General features: G+C 36.3%; 1 protein-coding gene across 3 annotated transcripts in view; it reads left to right on the forward strand.

Moving 5' to 3' along the window:
• The first annotated feature begins 6,042 nt into the window (after nt 1-6,042).
• The window catches only part of pak5 (p21 protein (Cdc42/Rac)-activated kinase 5), a 51,634-nt gene continuing 37,096 nt past the window's right edge, over nt 6,043-20,580 (forward strand). For 2 of the 3 annotated variants that reach the window (XM_060866477.1, XM_060866479.1), the window contains exon 1: nt 6,043-6,346. The gene's annotated coding sequence lies outside the window, so the exon portion shown is untranslated. Of the gene's footprint in view, nt 6,347-20,391; nt 20,483-20,580 lie in introns of those variants that run through there. The other variant, XM_060866478.1, reaches the window with a different exon arrangement.

Raw genomic sequence — 20,580 nt, forward strand, 5'->3', positions numbered from 1 at the left:
CTAAGGTATGTGCATCATTTAGATGAAAGCTAATTATAGGATAAAGAGCACTATAAGAATAGCTTTCCAGACATTCAGTCACCTTTAAATAGCCACCTTGCCATCACTGGGACAAAATCAGCCACTTACTGGGTCAATATCATTTTGTCCATTGGTTTTGGCCACATACCTGGAAAATGTCCAGACATACTGAGAATATTCATTAAGTAGACATATATTTTATACATTTATTTCAGCTTTCATAAGTGATTAGAAAGTTTGAGCTTCACCAATAAGCAATGCACTGATTAGTGGCAGCTGGAGTTTGTATGTTTTTGGGTGTTGACCTTGAAAACTTGTGGCTAAACCTGAAATGGAACAAAATCCTGCTTTTACTTTTTACTGATTCTTTTCTTAAGTTGGTATATTTTAAATCGTAGTATATTGATGTTCTTGCTCATTTTGGTGCAATAAGAAAGAATCGTAGCCACAAATGACATACCATACATACATTTGCTATGAACAATACACAAAAGATCATAATGCATTATATAATTTCGCTGTATGCAGTAAATTAATGAATGCATAAATGATAGCATATAATTAAACATGCATAATATCATCTTTGTTTTTCTTTTTCACTCCTTTTTTTCCAGGTCATGATGGTGGACTGGAGTCTATCCAGGGAGCACTGGGTGCAAATTGAGAGAGACAGAATTCACCCAGTATAGGATGCAAGTCCAGAGAACCCTGGAGCTGTAATGCGACAATGCTACCCACTCTCCTGCATTGTTTATTACATAATATGATGTGGATAAACAAAAATGGGACTTTTTTTAGGAAAAAAATCCTTCAAATAGTTTAGACTTAAAAATGCAACCTAATTGAGAAAGTGATAATTGCAGTGAGTGGACAGTGCAGAATGTGGATGCGTATCACTCACAGCTCTATTATCAAACAAAGACACCCTGTACATGAACACAGCACCAACTGTGACCTGGCAATCTGTGCTATTATTAAGAATGTATGACTGTATGTATGTCACTGTTTGTGTGTCTGAATTCCTGTGACCACAATAAGACCTGGGTAAAATCTGGGCATCTCCATCAAAGCTGTTATTTACTACACTGGATATCACTGAACAAAAATATTAGAGTTTGAATATTGACACTATTGCTACTTTATATTGAATTGCAATACTATATTTCTAAGTATGACTGATCAGTGTGATTTACATAATCATTTTCCTACACTCCTGTCTTCCTCATATACAACATTTTCATTTTTTCTAGTACTGAATAGAGTAATGAGTTAATTCCACCACCCAGGCAACAATAGTGGTAATAAATGAAAAATGAGATAAGTGAGAGATGAAACGTAAACCATTTAGTTTGATCTACATTTAATTGACTATGAAAATCATAAAAATCTAATGTGATGGCCTTCAGTCATATATGATATGAACAGATATGAACCACCACCATCATCAAAACACCAGCTGAAGGATTGGAAGAATGGTGATCTTTTCCCAGTAAAGGTCTAGAGATTTGTAGAATCTGTGTCAATGTGTATCGTTCTGGCTGTTCTGGTAGTTTGTAGTGGTCTAACAACTTACTAAGTATTTACTCACTTTATTGTTCACAAATATCCAGTCAATCATGTGAAAGCAGATCTCGTTTGCATGGCTGTTGGTGCCAGATGTTTTAAGTATATCAGAAATTGATTGCCAGGGGTTTTCATGCACAAGAGTCTCTTGAATTTATACAGAATTGTATAGGATTATCGTTACTGTATATAGTTATGGTTATACAGTAGCTTTAAAAGCATTTGTATCTGCTCCCATCTGCTCATGACTACTAATTCTCTGTGCACTAACTTTCATGAGTTCAAATGTATGATTATAAAAAGGTTATTTGGTAATTCAATAAAAAAAAATCACTTTTATGTTAAAATGTTGGATTTATACTCTTCAACAAACATGGAATTGATATTATCTGTTATGTCTATCCTAGCTATTCGATTCTCTGAGGTATGTGTGTTGTGTGGTATGGAACTGTGAGAAGGTGAGCTTCTATTTTGAGCCTTATCTGTGTCGGCTGATGTTGGGTGGTTTGACAGGCCTTGTGTCTCTCCTGCAGCATTCCCAGCTGGCAATAGTAAAGCCACACGGCATGCGGTGAGGCAGAAACTGAGCCCAGACTACACAGAGTTTCATCTTGACCAACAGAAAGAACATCTGTTATGAATTAAACAGTTTTGTTAAACACTATCTAATATCTGTTATATAGCCTTTTTTCATTTCACTCATTTAAGAAACCTGAAAAACAAACCACATGGGGTAAAATAGACCAGATCGATAGACTTTATACATGAAACATCATACAAAGTATTATTATTATTATTATTATTATTATTATTATTATTATTATTATTATTATTATTGTTGTTGTTGTTGTTGTTGTTGTTGTTGTTGTTATTTTATTTAATGCCTCTTTCTTATATTTCAACTTCAGACAGCATTTATAACAATTTTGGAAAATGTAATAGCATAAGTAATGCATGGATATTTGCAAACATCCATCCATCCATCCATCCATCCATCCATTTTCTACCGCTTATCCGAACTACCTCGGGTCACGGGGAGCCTGTGTCTATCTCAGGCGTCATCGGGCATTAAGGCAGGATACACCCTGGACGGAGTGCCAACCCATCGCAGGTATTTGCAAACAAATAAACAATAATGAATACTCGTTGAACTAATGAACTAATCTCTATCCGTTACATCAACAGTGTATAGGCAGTACAATTTCTAGTACATTTTCTAGTAGTGAGCAATAAACCCACATCATAAATGTTTATGTGAAACATGTTTTTGCAGTTTCACAAATTTAAATTTAAATCTGTCTTTTGTCTTTTAATAGGTTCCAAACCATGTTATAGTATGTACTGATGTAGCTCACAGTAAAAGTTCAACCTGATGGCACATAGATACCAGAATAGCTTAGGAAAAGCACAAGTAAAGTGAAAAAACATTGGTGTTTGGAATTTAATTTGGAATTTAAGTTGGGAATTAAGTTGATATACTGGTAACATTGGTACGGTATTCCTTTAAGACAGTAATTCTAGGCTGTACATTGACACTTAAAATACATGCACTAAATATCTATATTAAGTAATCAGCCACTGTGGGAATTATCCTGCAGAGAAAAAAATAGATCTACATTATAGAGAAGCAAATCTCACAAAACACCTCTAAGTGTAAAGTATGACTGAAGCCTTTTTAAACCTGTCAAATGTTCATGACCTATTTGTGAGTAATACTTGAAATACTACAACATAAAGTGTAAAAACTTAAAAATATAAACCTTGAATACCTTCTTATAGCCATGTAGTGTATGACATTGTAAAGAATGAAATGAGAGATATTTAACACTTAGACACTTTTTTAAATAATATTAAAGTAGTAAAACATGTCTAGCCAATTTAAGCTCCTTACAGAGCAGCATTGGAAGGGAGCCTGTCAGGCACAGAAGGAGGACGATAGGATGGAGAGGATTGTGGGGGTTGTCAACTAGGCTGTCAACTACAAAGCTTCTGCATTAGTCTTATGCTAAAAAAAACACACTCTTTCTGTAGAAAGAAAAAAGTGTGGCAAAGATTTGAAGTGCTGCTTCATTTCAAAAATAGGTCCATCCATGTTACGCTTTTCTTATCACTTTTCTTACACTGATCTGCAGAGTTGGTAAATTCATATGTATATTATTTATTTTAATAATGCACATATATATATATTCTCTTGAAGGACACATTACTATAATAAAATGGTTGTTTTCCATTAAATTAACATACATAGGCTATTTATAAACGTTATTACCCATCTGCCCAGTTCTTAGAAACGAGCAGGTATTCTTAAGGTTTAGGATCACAACTAAGATCTGCTTTTGACAGATTTGTGTGTACTGCCCCACAGTGGTTACATTCACTTCATCCATGTAAAAAGGAAGTGTCTTAAAATATTTTTTGGATTAAGCAGTAGTCTTAGCTACTTATTTGTTGTACTCATTATCTGTCAGTCTGCTGGTAATTAGGTTAATTGTACATGCTACTGTACTAAATAATACATATGAGCTACTACTAGATACTCACAGTATAGACCAGCCAGAATCACCGGTCTATTGTATAACTACATTTCAAACTTCATATACTATGTTGAAGTATTTGCTACAATTTGCATACAATAATTGAAAGAATAGAGTACCATAGTAAAGACTACTATTCTTAGTAGATATATAGAATACGATTCATATACTATTCATTGACATACTAGCAGAAAGCAAGCAGAAAAAATCACTACTGACCCTTTGCACGCTGGACACCTCTTTCCCGAGCTTTGTTTTCCAGACACAGGAACAGTTTCTTTCCGCATGCCCCTAATCACCCTGATTAACAACTGACCATAATTATATTCTCTGCTTCATATCTAATTACTGCATTATAAGAACTGTCAGTTATCACATCATCAGTATACATTACACACTACTGCTGCTGTATATTGTTCAAAAAGCATAATATTGCACAATACATTTTACACAATACAACAAAAATTATTTGCATTTCCATGCACTCTCACACTTTATGTACATAACTGATCTGTCATATATTCTGTATTCAAATGTAATACTCATACTGTCTATATTGTATCACATTGTTTGTATTGTCTTGTATAGTCTGTATTGTCTTGTATAGTCTATATTGTATCTCATTGTCTGTATTGTCTACTCTGTATTGTATCTCATCGTCTGTATTGTCTTGTCTTGTATAGTCTATATTGTATCTCATCGTCTGTATTGTCTTGTCTTGTATAGTCTATATTGTATCTCATCGTCTGTATTGTCTTGTCTTGTATAGTCTATATTGTATCTCATCGTCTGTATTGTCTTGTCTTTTTATAGTCTGTCTTGCCTTGTATAGTCTGTATTGTCTTGTACAGTATAGTGTTATTTATGTCTGTATTGTCTTGTACAGTCTGTTTTGTTTTGTATAATCTGTATTGTCTTGTATAGTCTGTATTGTCTTGTATAATCTGTATTGTCTTGTATAGTCTGTATTGTCTTTTATAATCTGTATTGTCTTGTCTTGTATAGTATAGTGTTATTTATGTCTGTATTGTCTTGTATAGTCTGTATTATCTTGTATAGTCTATATTGTATCTTATCGTCTGTATTATCTTGACTTGCATAGTAGAGTGTTATTTACTGTATATCTGTATTGTCTTGTATAGTCTGTATTATCTTGTAGTCTATATTGTATCTTATTGTCTGTATTGTCTTGACTTGTACAGTATAGTGTTATTTATGTCTGTATTGTCTTGTACAGTCTGTTTTGTCTTGTATAATCTGTATTGTCTTGTCTTGTATAGTGTTATTTATGTCTGTATTGTCTTGTATAGTCTGTATTATCTTGTAGTCTATATTGTATCTTATCATCTGTATTGTCTTGACTTGTACAGTATAGTGTTATTTATGTCTGTATTGTCTTGTACAGTCTGTTTTGTCTTGTATAACCTGTATTGTCTTGTATAGTCTGTATTGTCTTGTATAATCTGTATTGTCTTGTATAGTCTGTATTGTCTTGTCTTGTATGGTATAGTGTTATGTCTGTATTGTCTTGTATAGTCTGTATTATCTTGTATAGTCTATACTGTATCTTATAGTCTGTATTGTCTAGTCTTGTATAGTATAGTGCTATTTATGTCTGTATTGTCTTGTATAATCTGTATTGTCTTGTATTGTCTTGTCCAAGCTAAATGTATAGTATAATGTTATTTATGTCTGTACTTTTCAGTCACAAACAGCTGGAACCAAATCCCTTGTGTGTGTAAACACATTCGGTCAATAAACCTTATTCTGAGTCTGATTCTATAGGCTACGATAGTGTACGGTTCTGGGCGTGGCTTTAACGACCGAGGGGCGTGTCCTAGTCACAGAGCCACACCTGCCCATCCATGATGCCGTGGTTACGGCTGTCAGTGTCTCGCGCGTTAGTTCCGGCCGTGACCGTGACTTAGCAGAAGTGAGGCAGCCAAATCCCTTCCAGTCGCTATAGGTTGGATCTCGCGTGTTGTCGTGACGAGCCGTGATTTGCCGTTTATCCCGGCGTGCCTCGCGCCGCCCGTCTCAGGTGCTCTGCTTTCCCCGTGCGCTCGCGCTGCGTAGCAACAGCCCGGATGTGAGCTTCAGCGTCTTCGCATCAGGACCGGACCGGAGAGCGGGAATATGGCGCTGGCGAAAACGTAACGGTGCATCAATCCCGGTCAATCACAGCGCAGGAGCACAAGAAATGTGAGAAGTCTGTCGAAAGGCTGCAGGTAAGAGAAATGTGTGTATTGTAGTTTCTGCCTAGCGACAGACGTCTCGTGACGTGATGTTTTGTGCGGAAATTACACTGTAACCCAGAAACCATCCTCTCTCACAGAGCTTCATCCGTAAAACTGCACACATGACACAATGCACAATGAACCCGTGTTTCTGACCTCGGATATGTGTCTTTATTGTCTATCATCCTAGACGTTGTCAGGGCAGGATGCTGTAACAGTAGCGTGAGCGCGAGCTGAACGGATCAATTAAGAGAAAGATCATCACCGACAAGGCCGAGGATGTCACAGCCGTTATATTACATACATTTAGATGGATTCTTCTCTGATTTGGTGCTGCTGCAGGTTGTCCCGAGTGCTTGTAGTGAAACCTGCATGATTACAAAGCGTTAAGAAGAGAAATAGAGTGTCATCATGGCTGGCTGGCAGTCAGTATCGACCGAAGAGAAGCACTGTTGCCTTTCATGGGAAGTAAACACTGTTTCCTTGCATGCACTTAGGCATGTCATTGGCCCATGCATCATGGTTTGTAGCTGTAGTCTGCAGTTTTATTGTTCAAGTGCAATAAGGCAAAGGAATAGCATCGATAACATCTTAATAATATCAGTCATGAGAATGTTACTAATAACTTACTATCATTGTTAGTCTGTCTGGATGACTTTGAGTTGGAAGCGTTTTCACCTCACATGATGACGTTCTGGTGTCATGTTAGCTGGGCACTGTGGAAGGACATGACTGAATAACTAGATTTCTGTGGCAGGACTTCTGTCTCCAATTTTTATATTAATGTCACTTCTGGAAAATACATGCAGTGCAATAGGAGCAAAACTACAGCTGACATGCAGTGAGAAATATGTGCATATATAAACCGAATTATAAACTCTTGTAAAAAGAAAAAAAGAAAGATCTATTTGGTACAGTGTGGAAAATTGTTGTAAGCAGAGACAAGGCGTTTTTATTATGACGCTCCTTAGCTTTTTTTATTAATCCTGACAATCATGCAGTCTAATAGTAAACCACAGTCTGAACTATTTCAAATCTATTGGTTTGGAGTTGGTTGGAAATTTCTATCTATTCGTTGTACACCGTCTCTTAAACAGTGAAAGTCCTCATGTCTTGACATGCTGGAATGAAATACACTGTCTGACTTCACTGTGCCAGGCAAGAGCCAGCAACCAATCAGAAGAGAGAGAGAGAGAGAGAGAGAGAGATGAAAAGAGGATGATATTATAATGTAATAGTTTAAAATGCTTCAGGGTCGATAGTGTTTAAGCTTTTTCGTCTTGTAATGACATTTTTCTACTAATGTTACAAATGAAATGTTTTTCAAAAGCCCATATCTGCATAGACATGTATGAATTCTAGCTTCGTCAAGATAGTGTCAAATGCTAGAATTGCAAACATTTTAATACATGCAATTATTTTACGAATATTTCAACAGCGACTGAACTATGCTTAAAATTTGTTGCATATTGAACCCAGCACTTTAAGTACACCAGACTCTGAAAAATCGATCAGGGTGACCCTTGGATAAGCCAACAAACACATATTAATGAGGGGGGGAATCCACCAGGAGCCTGGGAGTGTTAGAAAGAGCAAAAAGCAAGTAGGCAGATTCATTATGAACTATGGTGGTGCATCAGTACAAATGAAGGATGCTTTAGAATAACAGCAGGGATAGACAGGCTTGGTTGGTCAGTGATTTGTTTCCGGCCACTGACTGTGGTGTGTTTATTTTGTGATTAAAATTGCGAGCTCACTGAATAATATGCATAAAAGGGGTGCTTGTGGTGGTGCTGGTGGTGGTGGAGGTTTGTAAATATCAAGAGGGTGCAGACCACAGTATGATGGTGAAGAGGATTCCATCGAGGTGCTGTGTTTAGGGTACAAATAAATTCCTTACAAAGACACTATTTAATTAGAACTTGCTCAGGACCTAAGCTAATTTAGATATTTGTAGTGCATTTCTGTAATAAATACCAACTCCTTACCAACTCCAGCTGCTGATGTGACGATGTTGAAAACAAAGCAGATTATGCATCAGTTTAGCATCACACATGTTCAGAGTGTGTGATTTCTGTGTAACAGTTACAGCCTGCACTCATGTTGACCTGTTCATGCAGGTGGTTAATAATTACTGAGTGTTTCTGAAGTTTTAGTAAATCCTAAATGTTAGTAAAAGTTTGAGGATAAACATATGCATTTATATCTGAATATTACTGCACTCTTACTATTACATATAGCATAAACTGAAACCTAATATTGCATAATAATATTGTGTCGAGTTTGCATGTGGGTTTGCTCTGGTTTCTCCTGTTTACTTTCATATTATGATATATGAATTAATGATTCTGAATTGTCCCTAGATGTTACCTGGATAAGGCTCCATATTATGGTAGGGCAATGTGACATTAATATCACATTACAATTTTTAAGGACATTTCTGTGATACATGATATGTAACTTCTTGGTTTGTCTTTAAATGGGCAGCAATTAATTAGCTAAAATGTTCATTTTATAATTCGGTTCTATTTATGAGAAGAAATCAAAATATTTAATCATTTTTTCAACTTTCACATTTTCTAAGACTTTTTTTTACAACATATCAGCTAATTTTTAATTATTAAAGCAAATATTAAAAAAAAGTGATACTTACAATATTTAAATAACACAATTTCTGATGATATTGATTTAATACTGTCATATTACTCAGCACCGCTTCAGATCCTTTGTGACCTTGACCAGGATAAATTCTTACTGAAGATGAACAAACTTATAAATAAAATGAGTTCCATGCTACTAATAAACTCATGTAGTGGAATCCTTGGTTTTCTCTGTTTTCACTAATTCAGTACTTAAGCAAGCACTAAATATATTACCTGTAAATCTCACAGTAAATTGCAGGTGGTGCTTGCTGTATGGTGAAATAACAGTAATTTACTGCAAGTGTTTAAATATGATTTTTTACTGTGCTGTTGTTAATATTGAGCACTTTAATGGCAGCTGAATCCAAATGTATATTGCCATTTACTGTGCAATTTACATTACATTTTTCAATTGTAATTTACAATCACAAATTCTCAGAAATGGCAATTTATGAATTAACTGACTTTGTCAATATTAAATTTATTGAACTGTATATTTTCAACAGAAAAGCAAAAGCTCAGTAAAGGGCTCATGCACTTTTCATCTGTTTTTTCTTTACTTAAATAGAAGTTGAAACTCACTGTTTTGGTAAAAATGTACACAGAGTATTTGAGAGCTAGTGTTTACTCAAAAGGTTTTTATGCAAGAGTGAACTAACAGGACCTTCAAGCTTCCGTTTATCTAACTAGCTTCCTAACAGCAACCCGAGAGCTGAGCTAAATAATGCAACAAAATATTAGCTCCTCTATCCATTTCTTTTGCTATTGTGGAAATAACATTCACTTCTATTAACAGCATGTTGAAACAGCCAGTTAGTTTAAACAGTTTGCTTAATGACAAAACCTTTTGAATGTACACAACATTTACATGATTCAACTCATTCTAGTTGAAATGAAATGGTACGAGAAATGGTATGAGAAGAAATCAAAATATTTAATCATTTTTTCAACTTTCACATTTTCTAAGACTTTTTTTTTACAAGATATCAGCTAATTTTTAATTATTAAAGCAAAGATAAAAAAAAGTGATACTTACAATATTTACAATAACACAAGATACTTAAGATCTTTGCAGATCTTTGCAGCTAATTATCAGATGCAGTGCATTTTCCAGTAATTTACTACAAATGTTCTCTGAAAGCCCATTGTTTGAATGTGTGATTTATGGGTGTTTTAGAGCTTTTTTGTACTTTTGTACCTTAAGCAATAAAATATCATAAATACAACAACAAAAAGAAAGTCCAAAAGTAGTCTTGGAAATGTTCTGGTTTGAATTTTTATAGTTCATCACTTCAAGGAAAATTGTTTTTTTGATCATGTATATTTATGCAAATCCTTTTGTTGGTTCAATTAAATTTTCTCTAGAAATGTGTATATTCTATCTCCAGGGCTGGACTTGCTCTACAGTAGTGGTTATTTTTTAATCCAGCAGCAGCAGTGGATTAGCTCACATTACAGTCTTTGCTCATAAGTATTTTGTGCATGAGTGAAGCTTTGCATCTCTAGGTTTCTGTCAGTTATGTTTAGTTCAGCTTGGGAGTGTTGCACATGTTGAATGCTGTTGGCTATTATTAACTGTTAGTTCTTTACTATTAAAACGCCTGTAAAATTACAGCCATTTTCCTCAGTATGGTCAAGATAGTTTTATTATTTGCTGTAATGCAAATCCCACATTTTTTCCCAATATGAAACTAAAGGTGTAAACTATGAAGACAATTGCTATGACAGGTTGCACATTAGGGTCGTTGGACCCTCAATTTTGAAATTTGTTTTAAAGTTTTTTTTCAGAAGGTTGTGCACGTGTCGCTAACATTCCTACTCAAAGGACAGATTTAGATCTTAGAGACCTAAATTCCCTGATCCTAGCTGTCTCTCCTCATATGCTTCAGGGTCTGGCACCTCAAGCACACTATAAACAAAAGGTTAAATTTGATAACGTGTCTCATTTTGAAGCTGGTTGTCCGAAATATACTGTTAAGAAAAATTAGGTTTGCAAAGAGTAACTGAATCAGTGTTTGGCATGGATATTCATCTTGGGGAAACATCTTGCACCACTTGGTCTTCCAAATCTTGTTTAGCCCTTCTGCCCTATTTCATTAAATTTTCCTGCTCATCTTTATCCAATAAAAGCCCTAGAAGCTATGAGTCAGCCATAGCATCAGGGCCATGCCACTCATCATGCTTTGGTAATCTTTCTCCAGCACCAGTGAGGGGAATGGAGTGTGTAAGAAAGCTCTCCATCACACCAACAGATTTTTCCTAATAACTAATGCACTGCCATAGGTGACAGATTGAACCTGGTGCTCATGAACTGATGTTCTTCTCAACTGAACACCATTCTGCCATCCATTTCCCTTTGCAATTTTCACACAGTTCTTTCTAAAATTGCTGATAAAACACAGTAAACTAAATACCGTACAGATTCACTGTCTCTGTTGTCTCATTTTTAGTAATTATGGTACTGTCTTGCACATGTACACTATATATATAGTCCTGTTTAGGTCTGCATAGACTTATTTGGTTTTGTGTTGTTTTATGTAGCACTGTGGAGGAATCTGGAGGAACGTTGTTTCGTGTCACTGTGTAATGTACCCTGCCTATCTTATTTTTCACTACTTGTAATTGTGTTTTGTATGTTGAATGTTATCATTGCCTGTGTATATTAACATCTGGGATGTAGGAAGATAGACCTTCCTACTTCCTTCCTACTAGGAAGGTGTACCAGTGTGGTTATACTGTAAGAAGGACAGCTGCAATAATTAACAGCAATACAAATGGTGAATAAATTAAACAAAATGGTATGAAGAAGCAACAGTTTCATGTGTTGATAATTGTGCCAGGAGACTACACAGTGTGAAAAGCCCCCTCAATTTGAGCTAATATTTTCACTGTGCTTTGCTGATATGTCTGTATCATGCAATCAGGACAAGACAAATAGCACATGGAGTACAGTTATGGGGTAATGAATGTGAATGCAGTGGATCATTTACTCCATCATCTTTTCTTTAAAAAATGCCTTTGGAAAAAAAGCAGAATAATGTTTAATCACATTACAAGAACTAGACAGAACTATAGGTTTATTGATTTTTTATTTTGAATGAATGGTCACAACTTTTGCTTGGGTTTCAGAGGAAAATTAGTCAGTTCATTAAGGACCACACAAAAGTACACAGTCATAAAATGTAAATTATAAATGCAGCTGCCTATCTGCCTTTAAAAGAGAGAGAGAAAGAGAGAGAAGAGAAGAATGTGTGTGTGTGTGATTTTGCTCCAAATCATTCTTATTATATCATCAGTGTCTTCTTGTTATATAACGCGTTACTCAACCGTAATAGTTCCTCTGTCATGATATTGATTCGCACTAGATTTTATTGTTACCTACCATCACTGATTATATGGTACAGCAAAAATGTCATTTCTAAAAAAATTAAAGGCTACTCATTAAAGATGAGGCAAAGACAAAATATGTAGACATTAATAAACATTTATGTGATTTAAATCTAAAGATAACTTCTTACAGTCATGTATAATGCCAGTCCTGTCACAGCTATTTAAGCCGATCATATCTTATGAACGTTGTCGTTATAGAAGCCTTTGATCATATGCAGTAGAGAAGGCTGTAGTAATATGAACATATACTGTATAAGGTTTATTTAACAAATATCCATTGAAAATATGACATATGCCACATTTGTAAGTAAAGGTATTTCATAAAATGTCTTCATAATAGAGACAAGCATTTACAACCTTAGTAAATTAGTACAAAAAGTACAAACATTAACAATGTTTAAACTTTAAAAGTTGTAAAGGTTAAAACAAAGATGAGACATAAGAGACTGCCAAGGAGAAATAATACCAATAATATCATGTCATGTTTTACCTCCCCCTCTTCCCAGCTATCCTGAGGGAAAGAGCTGAGCCTGCTTCATTTGGAAAAATGTCACACTGCTGTAGAAACATGTATTATGATTTGTGGTTTTTTTTGCAGTTTGTAACTTAACTATGACCAAACTCTGTCTTTAAAGATTTATAACATTTAAAGATATATATTTTATATTTTTGCTGTTCATCAGTATAGTTGTGCTCCTGTTGTGATTCAAGGACAAGGCCTGGGATTAATGTTAGATTTTACAGCTTTACCAGTATAGTTCTAATTAATGCATCGCTGATCGAACATCTCTATAGCCTATATATATATGTTATATAGCAGCGCTGTCCAGCAGCTGGTCAGTATTTCACAGGGATTTGGCTGTATTCAGAATATGAAACATATCTTTTCTTACATCTCAGAGAGAAGCACAGCTACAGTATGATACAGCACCCCTAGAACAGAGAGGGTAGTTGCAATGGTGCTGGAGCTTGAACCCCAGCCTCCCCGTCACCAACCCTGAGCTTTAATCACTACAGGTGCAACTTATTCATCTCTGCAGACCTTACACTGTCTCAGGTTTATTCACTAATCTCATAATTAGGCTTGTGCTCATCCCTACACATTACTACAAAACCACATGATGTTCACTCTGATTATATTACATTATATTACATTACATTACATTATATTACATTATATTACATTCCCAGACCGAGTTTACATATACTGTAATTTCAGCATACAATTTTGGCCAAACATTTGTCATAGACAGCAGATTATTTTTCAGAAAGGTTTATTTTATTTATTTTATCCTTATGTTTATCTTCTGTTCTGTAAAGCTGCTTTAAGACAATGTCCATTGTAAAAAGCGCTATACAAATAAACTTGAATTGAATTGAATTTATTTCATAGATATATGTCATAGATATGTCACAAGTCTATGACATAGTGTGACTTGTGACATATCTATATACGTGCCATATATCTATGATGTAGCTGTATGACATATCTAGGTCATATCTATGACGTGTCTATATGACATGTCTATGACATTTATGACATAGTGTCTATCATATTGCCCAAGTCTATCTTTAATAATAATCATGATTTATGCAGCAAAAATATCATGTAAAAGGACAGTATTTAAAGCAATCTTTTTGTATTTTACCCTAGCTTTTGGACACAGACCCAGTGGTTTTATTCATTTTCAAACACCTGTAATTCCGAGCACACTGTTAAGCTCTATATACAGTACAAGTTATTGGAACATCCACATTCTGCTCTGAGGTGGTCTATTTAATGCTTGGCTAGATATCTCGGATAAAAAAAACACCACTGGCCTAATTCAGTAACATTCTTCATACTTTACCATCAGCTAGATTAGTCCTTCTGATGAGTGATGCGTTAGAGCAGAAAGCATAGACGTGCATGGAGGAGGGTCATTACCATCATCACTGCACTGTGCTCCAACCATAACATAACTGTAGTGTTGGCATAGTATTAGTGTGTTTCCTGTCAGGTTGTCAGTCAGGCCTGGATTCATGCGAGTCTGTAATCTAGGGGTCTGTGATGGAGAAACGAGGCATGAAAGTGCATGAATTCATTCTGAAAAGTAAATACATGGATTCACGCTTCAGACACTCTACAGCTGGAAGCTTTGTAAGGCTATACAGGAGACTAGGATGAAAAAGCTTAAAAGCTGACCATCGAATGCATTCACACCTGAATAATGCAGTTTAAAGGTATCTTGAATTTAATTAGTCAAAAGCTTTTCATTTTTTATATAAGAGTAGCCCAGACAGTTAGGCTGCAAAGCAATTTCTAGATATAGAATACTCTATTCTATAGAATAGATATTCACATGGACTTATGTAGGAGATGTGACACATAAATTATAGCTAATAATAAACAGATTAAAAACATGTTATTTATCAAAGAAAAAGATATACTTTGGTTATTTAATATATGTAAAGAATCTCAAAAGGCAGCACTTGTAATAGTGATAGAGGTAAAACTGTTCCTTTAAGTTTTCCTTCACAGGAAAGTCTTCAGAACAGAAGGTGTTTGTATTTTGTGTTTTTTTCTGTAACTTAGAGAAAGAGAGCGTGTAAGATACAGAGAGGGGGAGAGAGAGAGAGAGAGAGAGAGAGAGAGAGAGAGAGAGAGAGAGAGACAAAGCGAGAGAGACAGAGAGAGAGAGAGAGAGAGAGAGAGAGACAGACAGAGAGAGAGAGACAGAGAGAGAGAGAGAGAGACAAAGAGAGAGAGACAGAGAGAGAGAGAGAGAGAGAGACAGACAGACAGACAGAGACACAGAGAGAGACAGAGAGAGAGAGAGAGACAGAGAGAGAGAGAGAGAGAGAGAGAGAGAGAAGAAGCAGCGGTAAAAGATGCTCTCTGTAGGGACAGAAACAGTAACTCAGCTATAACAGCATGCCTGTCGTGTTTTATTCCTTTTAAAACACACATAATCAGTGAAGGCTAAATTTAATGTCAGCAGTGGTTTAGGGAGTTGCTGTGAAATATTCTGTATCAAGCTCAGACATATCATTGTATTGGAAAAATAGGAGAGAAGATGAATTATCTGCATACTACACAAAGCCTCTGTATGACTTTTCACTGATAATATTTTGCATCTCAGTGAGAGGTTTAGTTATAAACTGCTGTTCTTCATGAATAAGTGTTAGTGTGTTAGCATGTATGCTCTATGATCCTGACATCATCATCATCATAATAATAATAACCTCACGTATATTTGTCTTTTTTTGTTGTCTGTTTCTACCCAGTGGTGTGTGGTGAACAGGTTTGATTAAATGTAACTGAGCTACTTGTAGATTTCATTCATGTAGAGGACATTTTCAAACTCAGGGTTGCGTTACAATTTGGTGCAAACAGCAGATCATGTAACAACACAGAACACAGAAAAGTAGGACAACAGACTATCAGAACATTTTCAACATCTTCTGGGAAGAAAGTGACTTTTTGGCTCTTAGGTGTAATTGAAATATGTATAACTTTGTTGGACTCAAAATCGTGAATGTTTTATAGAGGATGTCTGTTGAAATTTGAGCTAGTGCCAAAAAGGTGCTTTAGAGCAGTATTGTAATCATTTTTGGTTCTGTAAAATTAAAGGAATAGAATGGGTTGAGTTGCTGCCCTACAGCTCCGGGGTCGCTGGTTTGATCCAATAAAAAATTGTCTTGTCTGGGAAATACACTTGTTTTAAAACATATTTAGCTAATACACAGTCAAAATCTTTTGCAAAAATTTTTTCAATAATTTCTGTATGAAAATAAAACTTATTTTTCCCAGAAGCACTGTGTTTTTGGAATTTTTGTTGTTTGCATTTAATTCACTCACTCACTCACTCACCTTCTACCGCTTATCCGAACTACCTCGGGTCACGGGGAGCCTGTGCTTATCTCAGGCGTCATTGGGCATCAAGGCAGGAGTGCCAACCCATCGCAGGGCACACACACTCTCATTCACTCACGCAATCACACACAATGGACAATTTTCCAGAGATGCAAATCAACCTACCATGCATGTCTTTGGACTGGGGGAGGAAACCGGAGTACCCGGAGGAAACCCCAGAGGCACGGGGAGAACATGCAAACTCCACACACACAAGGCGGAGGCGGGAATCGAACCCTCAACCCTTGAGGTGTGAGGCGAACATGCTAACCACTAAGCCACCATGCCCCACCATTTAATTCACTTTTAATTTTAATTCAGTTTATTTGTATAGTACTTTTAACAATTCACATTGTCTCAAAGCAGTTTTACAGAAGTACAGAAACAGAATAAAAATTTTTAAGTTTAAAATTAAGTTACTATATTATCTCTAAAATCTATCCCTAATGTGCATGCCGGAGACGATGGCGGCAAGGAAAAACACCCTGAGATGATATGAGGAAGAAACCTTGAAAGGAACCAGGCTCAGAAGGGAACCCATCATCATTTGGGTGACACTGGACAGTAAATAATGTAAATTAAATAATGTAATTTCTACAACAGTTTGTAGTCAAGCAACCAAGAGCTCCTGATGAATTCATGGGTCATCGCAAACTCTACCTTCACCACAGACCCAACACTAATTCCTTCCTGTCAAAGTCTTTAAATGATCTCTGATTAAGATCCGACCATATGGCTAATATGTTTCTGTGTTAATATTAAGTACAGATAAGAAACACTAGGATTTTGAATAATAGTAAGGTTTTTTTTTCACTATTGTATGACTACAGACCACAAAAGTTAACAGTTGCTTTGTTCTTGTTCAGCACGATCTTTAAAACCATGTCGTAAACCTTTATCTCGTGCATAGATCACTCCTCTGTTGTCGTCTTCTTTGCAAATTGCTTTTAGCCTGTGTGTAGCACATTTACTCTTTCTAGTCTGTAGTAAATTATTACATGAATGTTGATTAAATGTATGGATATATTTGTCCATCTTTCTGATGTTGGCTCATGGACTTCGATACCAAAGCATCATATCTCAGTGATCTAACAGTGCAGATGGAAATGTCAGTGCAAATGTCACAGTGAGGGAATAAAAGCAGAACTGTAGTCAATCTTATTCTTCATTTATTTATTCATTCATTCATTGGTAAATGTTTTATGCTGGTCTTGGCTTGATGCAGGATACACCCAGTTAATCACATTCACAAACTCATTCATAACTTGAGGCAGTTTATCATAACCAGGGAATATGCAACGGTCACACACAGACAGCTCAAGAGTGTGAGGCGACAACGCTGCCCGCTGTACCACTGTTTAACTTTCACCTCAGTCTGTTTACTTACTTCTTATTTCACTGTTTGGACATTCACAGCTTTTCTTTTGCTTACCAGTTAGATCAGTTTACATCCTCCAAAGCTGAGCTCATGGACTTGGACACCTCTAATTATCACCAGTCAAATCATGTACTTTCCAGTCTGCAGAGGATGATGTCAGTGTGTCATCTCTGCACCTCAGCAGTCTCTCTCTCTCTGTCTGTTGTGTGTAGGCTGCTGACCTGCTGCTATACTGAACCTTGTTTTTAAGTTGCATAATGCCTTTGGGAAGCTGTCATTAAGATCCGGTCCCTGTCAGAAATGCAGAGGCAGAGACTGCAAATATATTTGTTGAAAAAAACACACATGCAAAGTATAAACTCACATATACAGTATGCAGAAGCTCAGACATTATTTATACGAATACAATTTTTATTCTACAAACATTCTTAGAATTTGTAGACAGTTTTAAAAACTAATTAGCAGCTTCTAGGTGGTCTGTATTTATTAAAAGACATAAAACATTTATTTATTTATAATAAGATCATTATATGTCAGATCAGCTAGTTTGAGCATACAGTAGATGTTCCTAGAACTCAGCAACTTTGAAACATCGTTTTTGTTTTTATAAATGGTCTCAGATACAAAGAGTGAAAACAATTTTTAAGAATTAACAATACTTTAATATTTCTTTTAAAGTATCTGAAATACTCAAACCAGCCACGTTGCTTTAACAAACATGTCGCAGTCAGAATCACCAAGATCCCATTTCCTCCCATCCATTTTCCTGAAGGTTGATGTGAACATGAACTGAAGCTGTTGAACTGTTCCCAATAAAGTTGCCGGCGAGTGTTGATGTTTTTGGTGAGAGCAAATCCAAATGAAATAAAACTAGCTCTATTATATTGTGCAAAATTTTAAGTTCCAGTGAATTTTATTGCATAGGGTTGTCACATTCAGCGTAATTAAAAGAAAGTCTCGTTCACACACGCAGTCGTATATACGCATGTTCGGCTAATTCGTGCATGCAGCATACCTGTGCAGTGTGTTGTGTCTGCTAAATGATTCATGTAGAGTGATTTTGTCAAGAATCTCACGGGATTCAGCAAAGTGCTCTCTCTCACAAGACAATTTAAACAGGGTCACAGAGGAGAGATGCAGGAGTGCACTTTTAAACTAGAAAGCTACTGCAGTATGTTAATCTATGCTGTTTGTGCTGCTGCTGTGTGTGTGTATGTGTAAGATGTGTGCTCGGAAATGTCTACATATTTGAGTGAATAACCTATCTGGGTATTGGAGGTGTGTGTGTGTGTATGTGTACGCAAGTGTGCACTGCTGCTCAGCAGTCTGATAGACTGTAATTTAACTTCACTGCCCAGAACACCTCTGTCTCATGCTGAAAGCTTAATAATGGACTGACAGGCTATGATTAAACCTTAAACTACAGCTCTGTAGCTCATGATTAGTGCTCAGTGATCTTTTATATTGCATGTGTGTGCCTACATGGCATGATGAGGTGCTAGATGTCCTTGTTCCATAAAATATTGTTCTTCTATTAAAGGTGCAGTGTGTGATGATTGAAATGGTGAAAGGTGTTGCAGGTCTCAGAATAATATGTGTGATGGTATAGAAAATGGTTGTGATGATTGACCCTGTTGATGGTTTTTTCACTGTTCCTAACCTTGTACCTGAACTACAGACCGGCTTTATTGACTTTTCCTTGAGACCCTGCACTGAAACCAGTGTGTTTGATTGGTACATTTGCTGATTTAGTGCTGTAACTCACTGACATGGTCTAGTAGTAAAAATGTCAGCCTACAAGGATTGGCTTGAGACAAAAGGAATTGACCTCTCAGAATCATATATATTTATTTCTTGTGGGTTTTTTTTAGATTGATTGTCCTGCACGTGTTGTCATTATCAGCCTTCACGTACCGGAAATTCTATCCGATGTCACGTGCAGCATTACAGCATGGCTGTATCCTTGGGCCATGACTCAGCTGTTCAGAGGTCAGACACGGCCAGAGATGTTCAGTTCTTATTCTTGAAAAGAATATGCTGATTCAGAGCAAAGTCCTGCTTTTCTATCCGTCAGTCTCAGTGACAGTGTACAGATGCCTCGCTCTAGGCACACTAACACACTCCATATGGGCTTTGACAAAAGAAATGTGAAAGCTTTTTTAGAGTTTCTATAAAGATAGCTTTCTACCACTGCTGGCTGTGCTGTGTGGATGTGTTTGGATCTGAGAGTCTGAAAGTATGTTCTCATTATTAAAAGGTCTTTATGTCTACATCTAATTCAGGCTCAGTTTACTAAGATCCCAAGTAATGAATAATAATAAAAAATAAAATATAAATGAAATCTTTGTGCATGCTATGTTTGACATTGAAACTAAAAATCAAAGTATAATGGTGATTAAAGGCAGAAACCCTACAGAGTGAAGCATTAGCTGTGGAACAAGTGAAACATGCCTATTGAAAAATCTTTGGATGTTTAAGATGGCTTTTCTCATGTTCCTGGCTGATCTGGCATGTTTCTATGTTGGAGCTGTGAAGCACAGTGTTATCTGCACCGGTAGACCAGATGCCCCTGCAGCCCTCACCCTAATAAGCATGCCACAGTCGGGCTGTGGGGACCTGGGTAAAAATAGCGTGTGGAGGGAAAGGGGTGTGGTGCTGCTGTAGGCTTCACACTCAGCTTTAGAAGCTTTGGCAGTTTCTCTACTTCCTCCTGAAAGTCTACGAGTTTGTAGTGCGCTACAGTATATGCGTCTTCTTTCATTGAGAAATACTTCTGACCCTTGGGGGGATGAGTGGGATGAAATAAATAACCTCCAAACTAGGTATCCTCTTTTAGTGCTGTCTAGTGTGTGTGTGTGTGTGTGTGTGTGTGTGTGTGTGTGTGTGTGTGTGTGTGTGTGTGTTTGTGTGTGTGTGTGTG

Source organism: Tachysurus vachellii, chromosome 3, assembly GCF_030014155.1.
Source record: "Tachysurus vachellii isolate PV-2020 chromosome 3, HZAU_Pvac_v1, whole genome shotgun sequence".
NCBI lineage: Eukaryota > Metazoa > Chordata > Actinopteri > Siluriformes > Bagridae > Tachysurus > Tachysurus vachellii.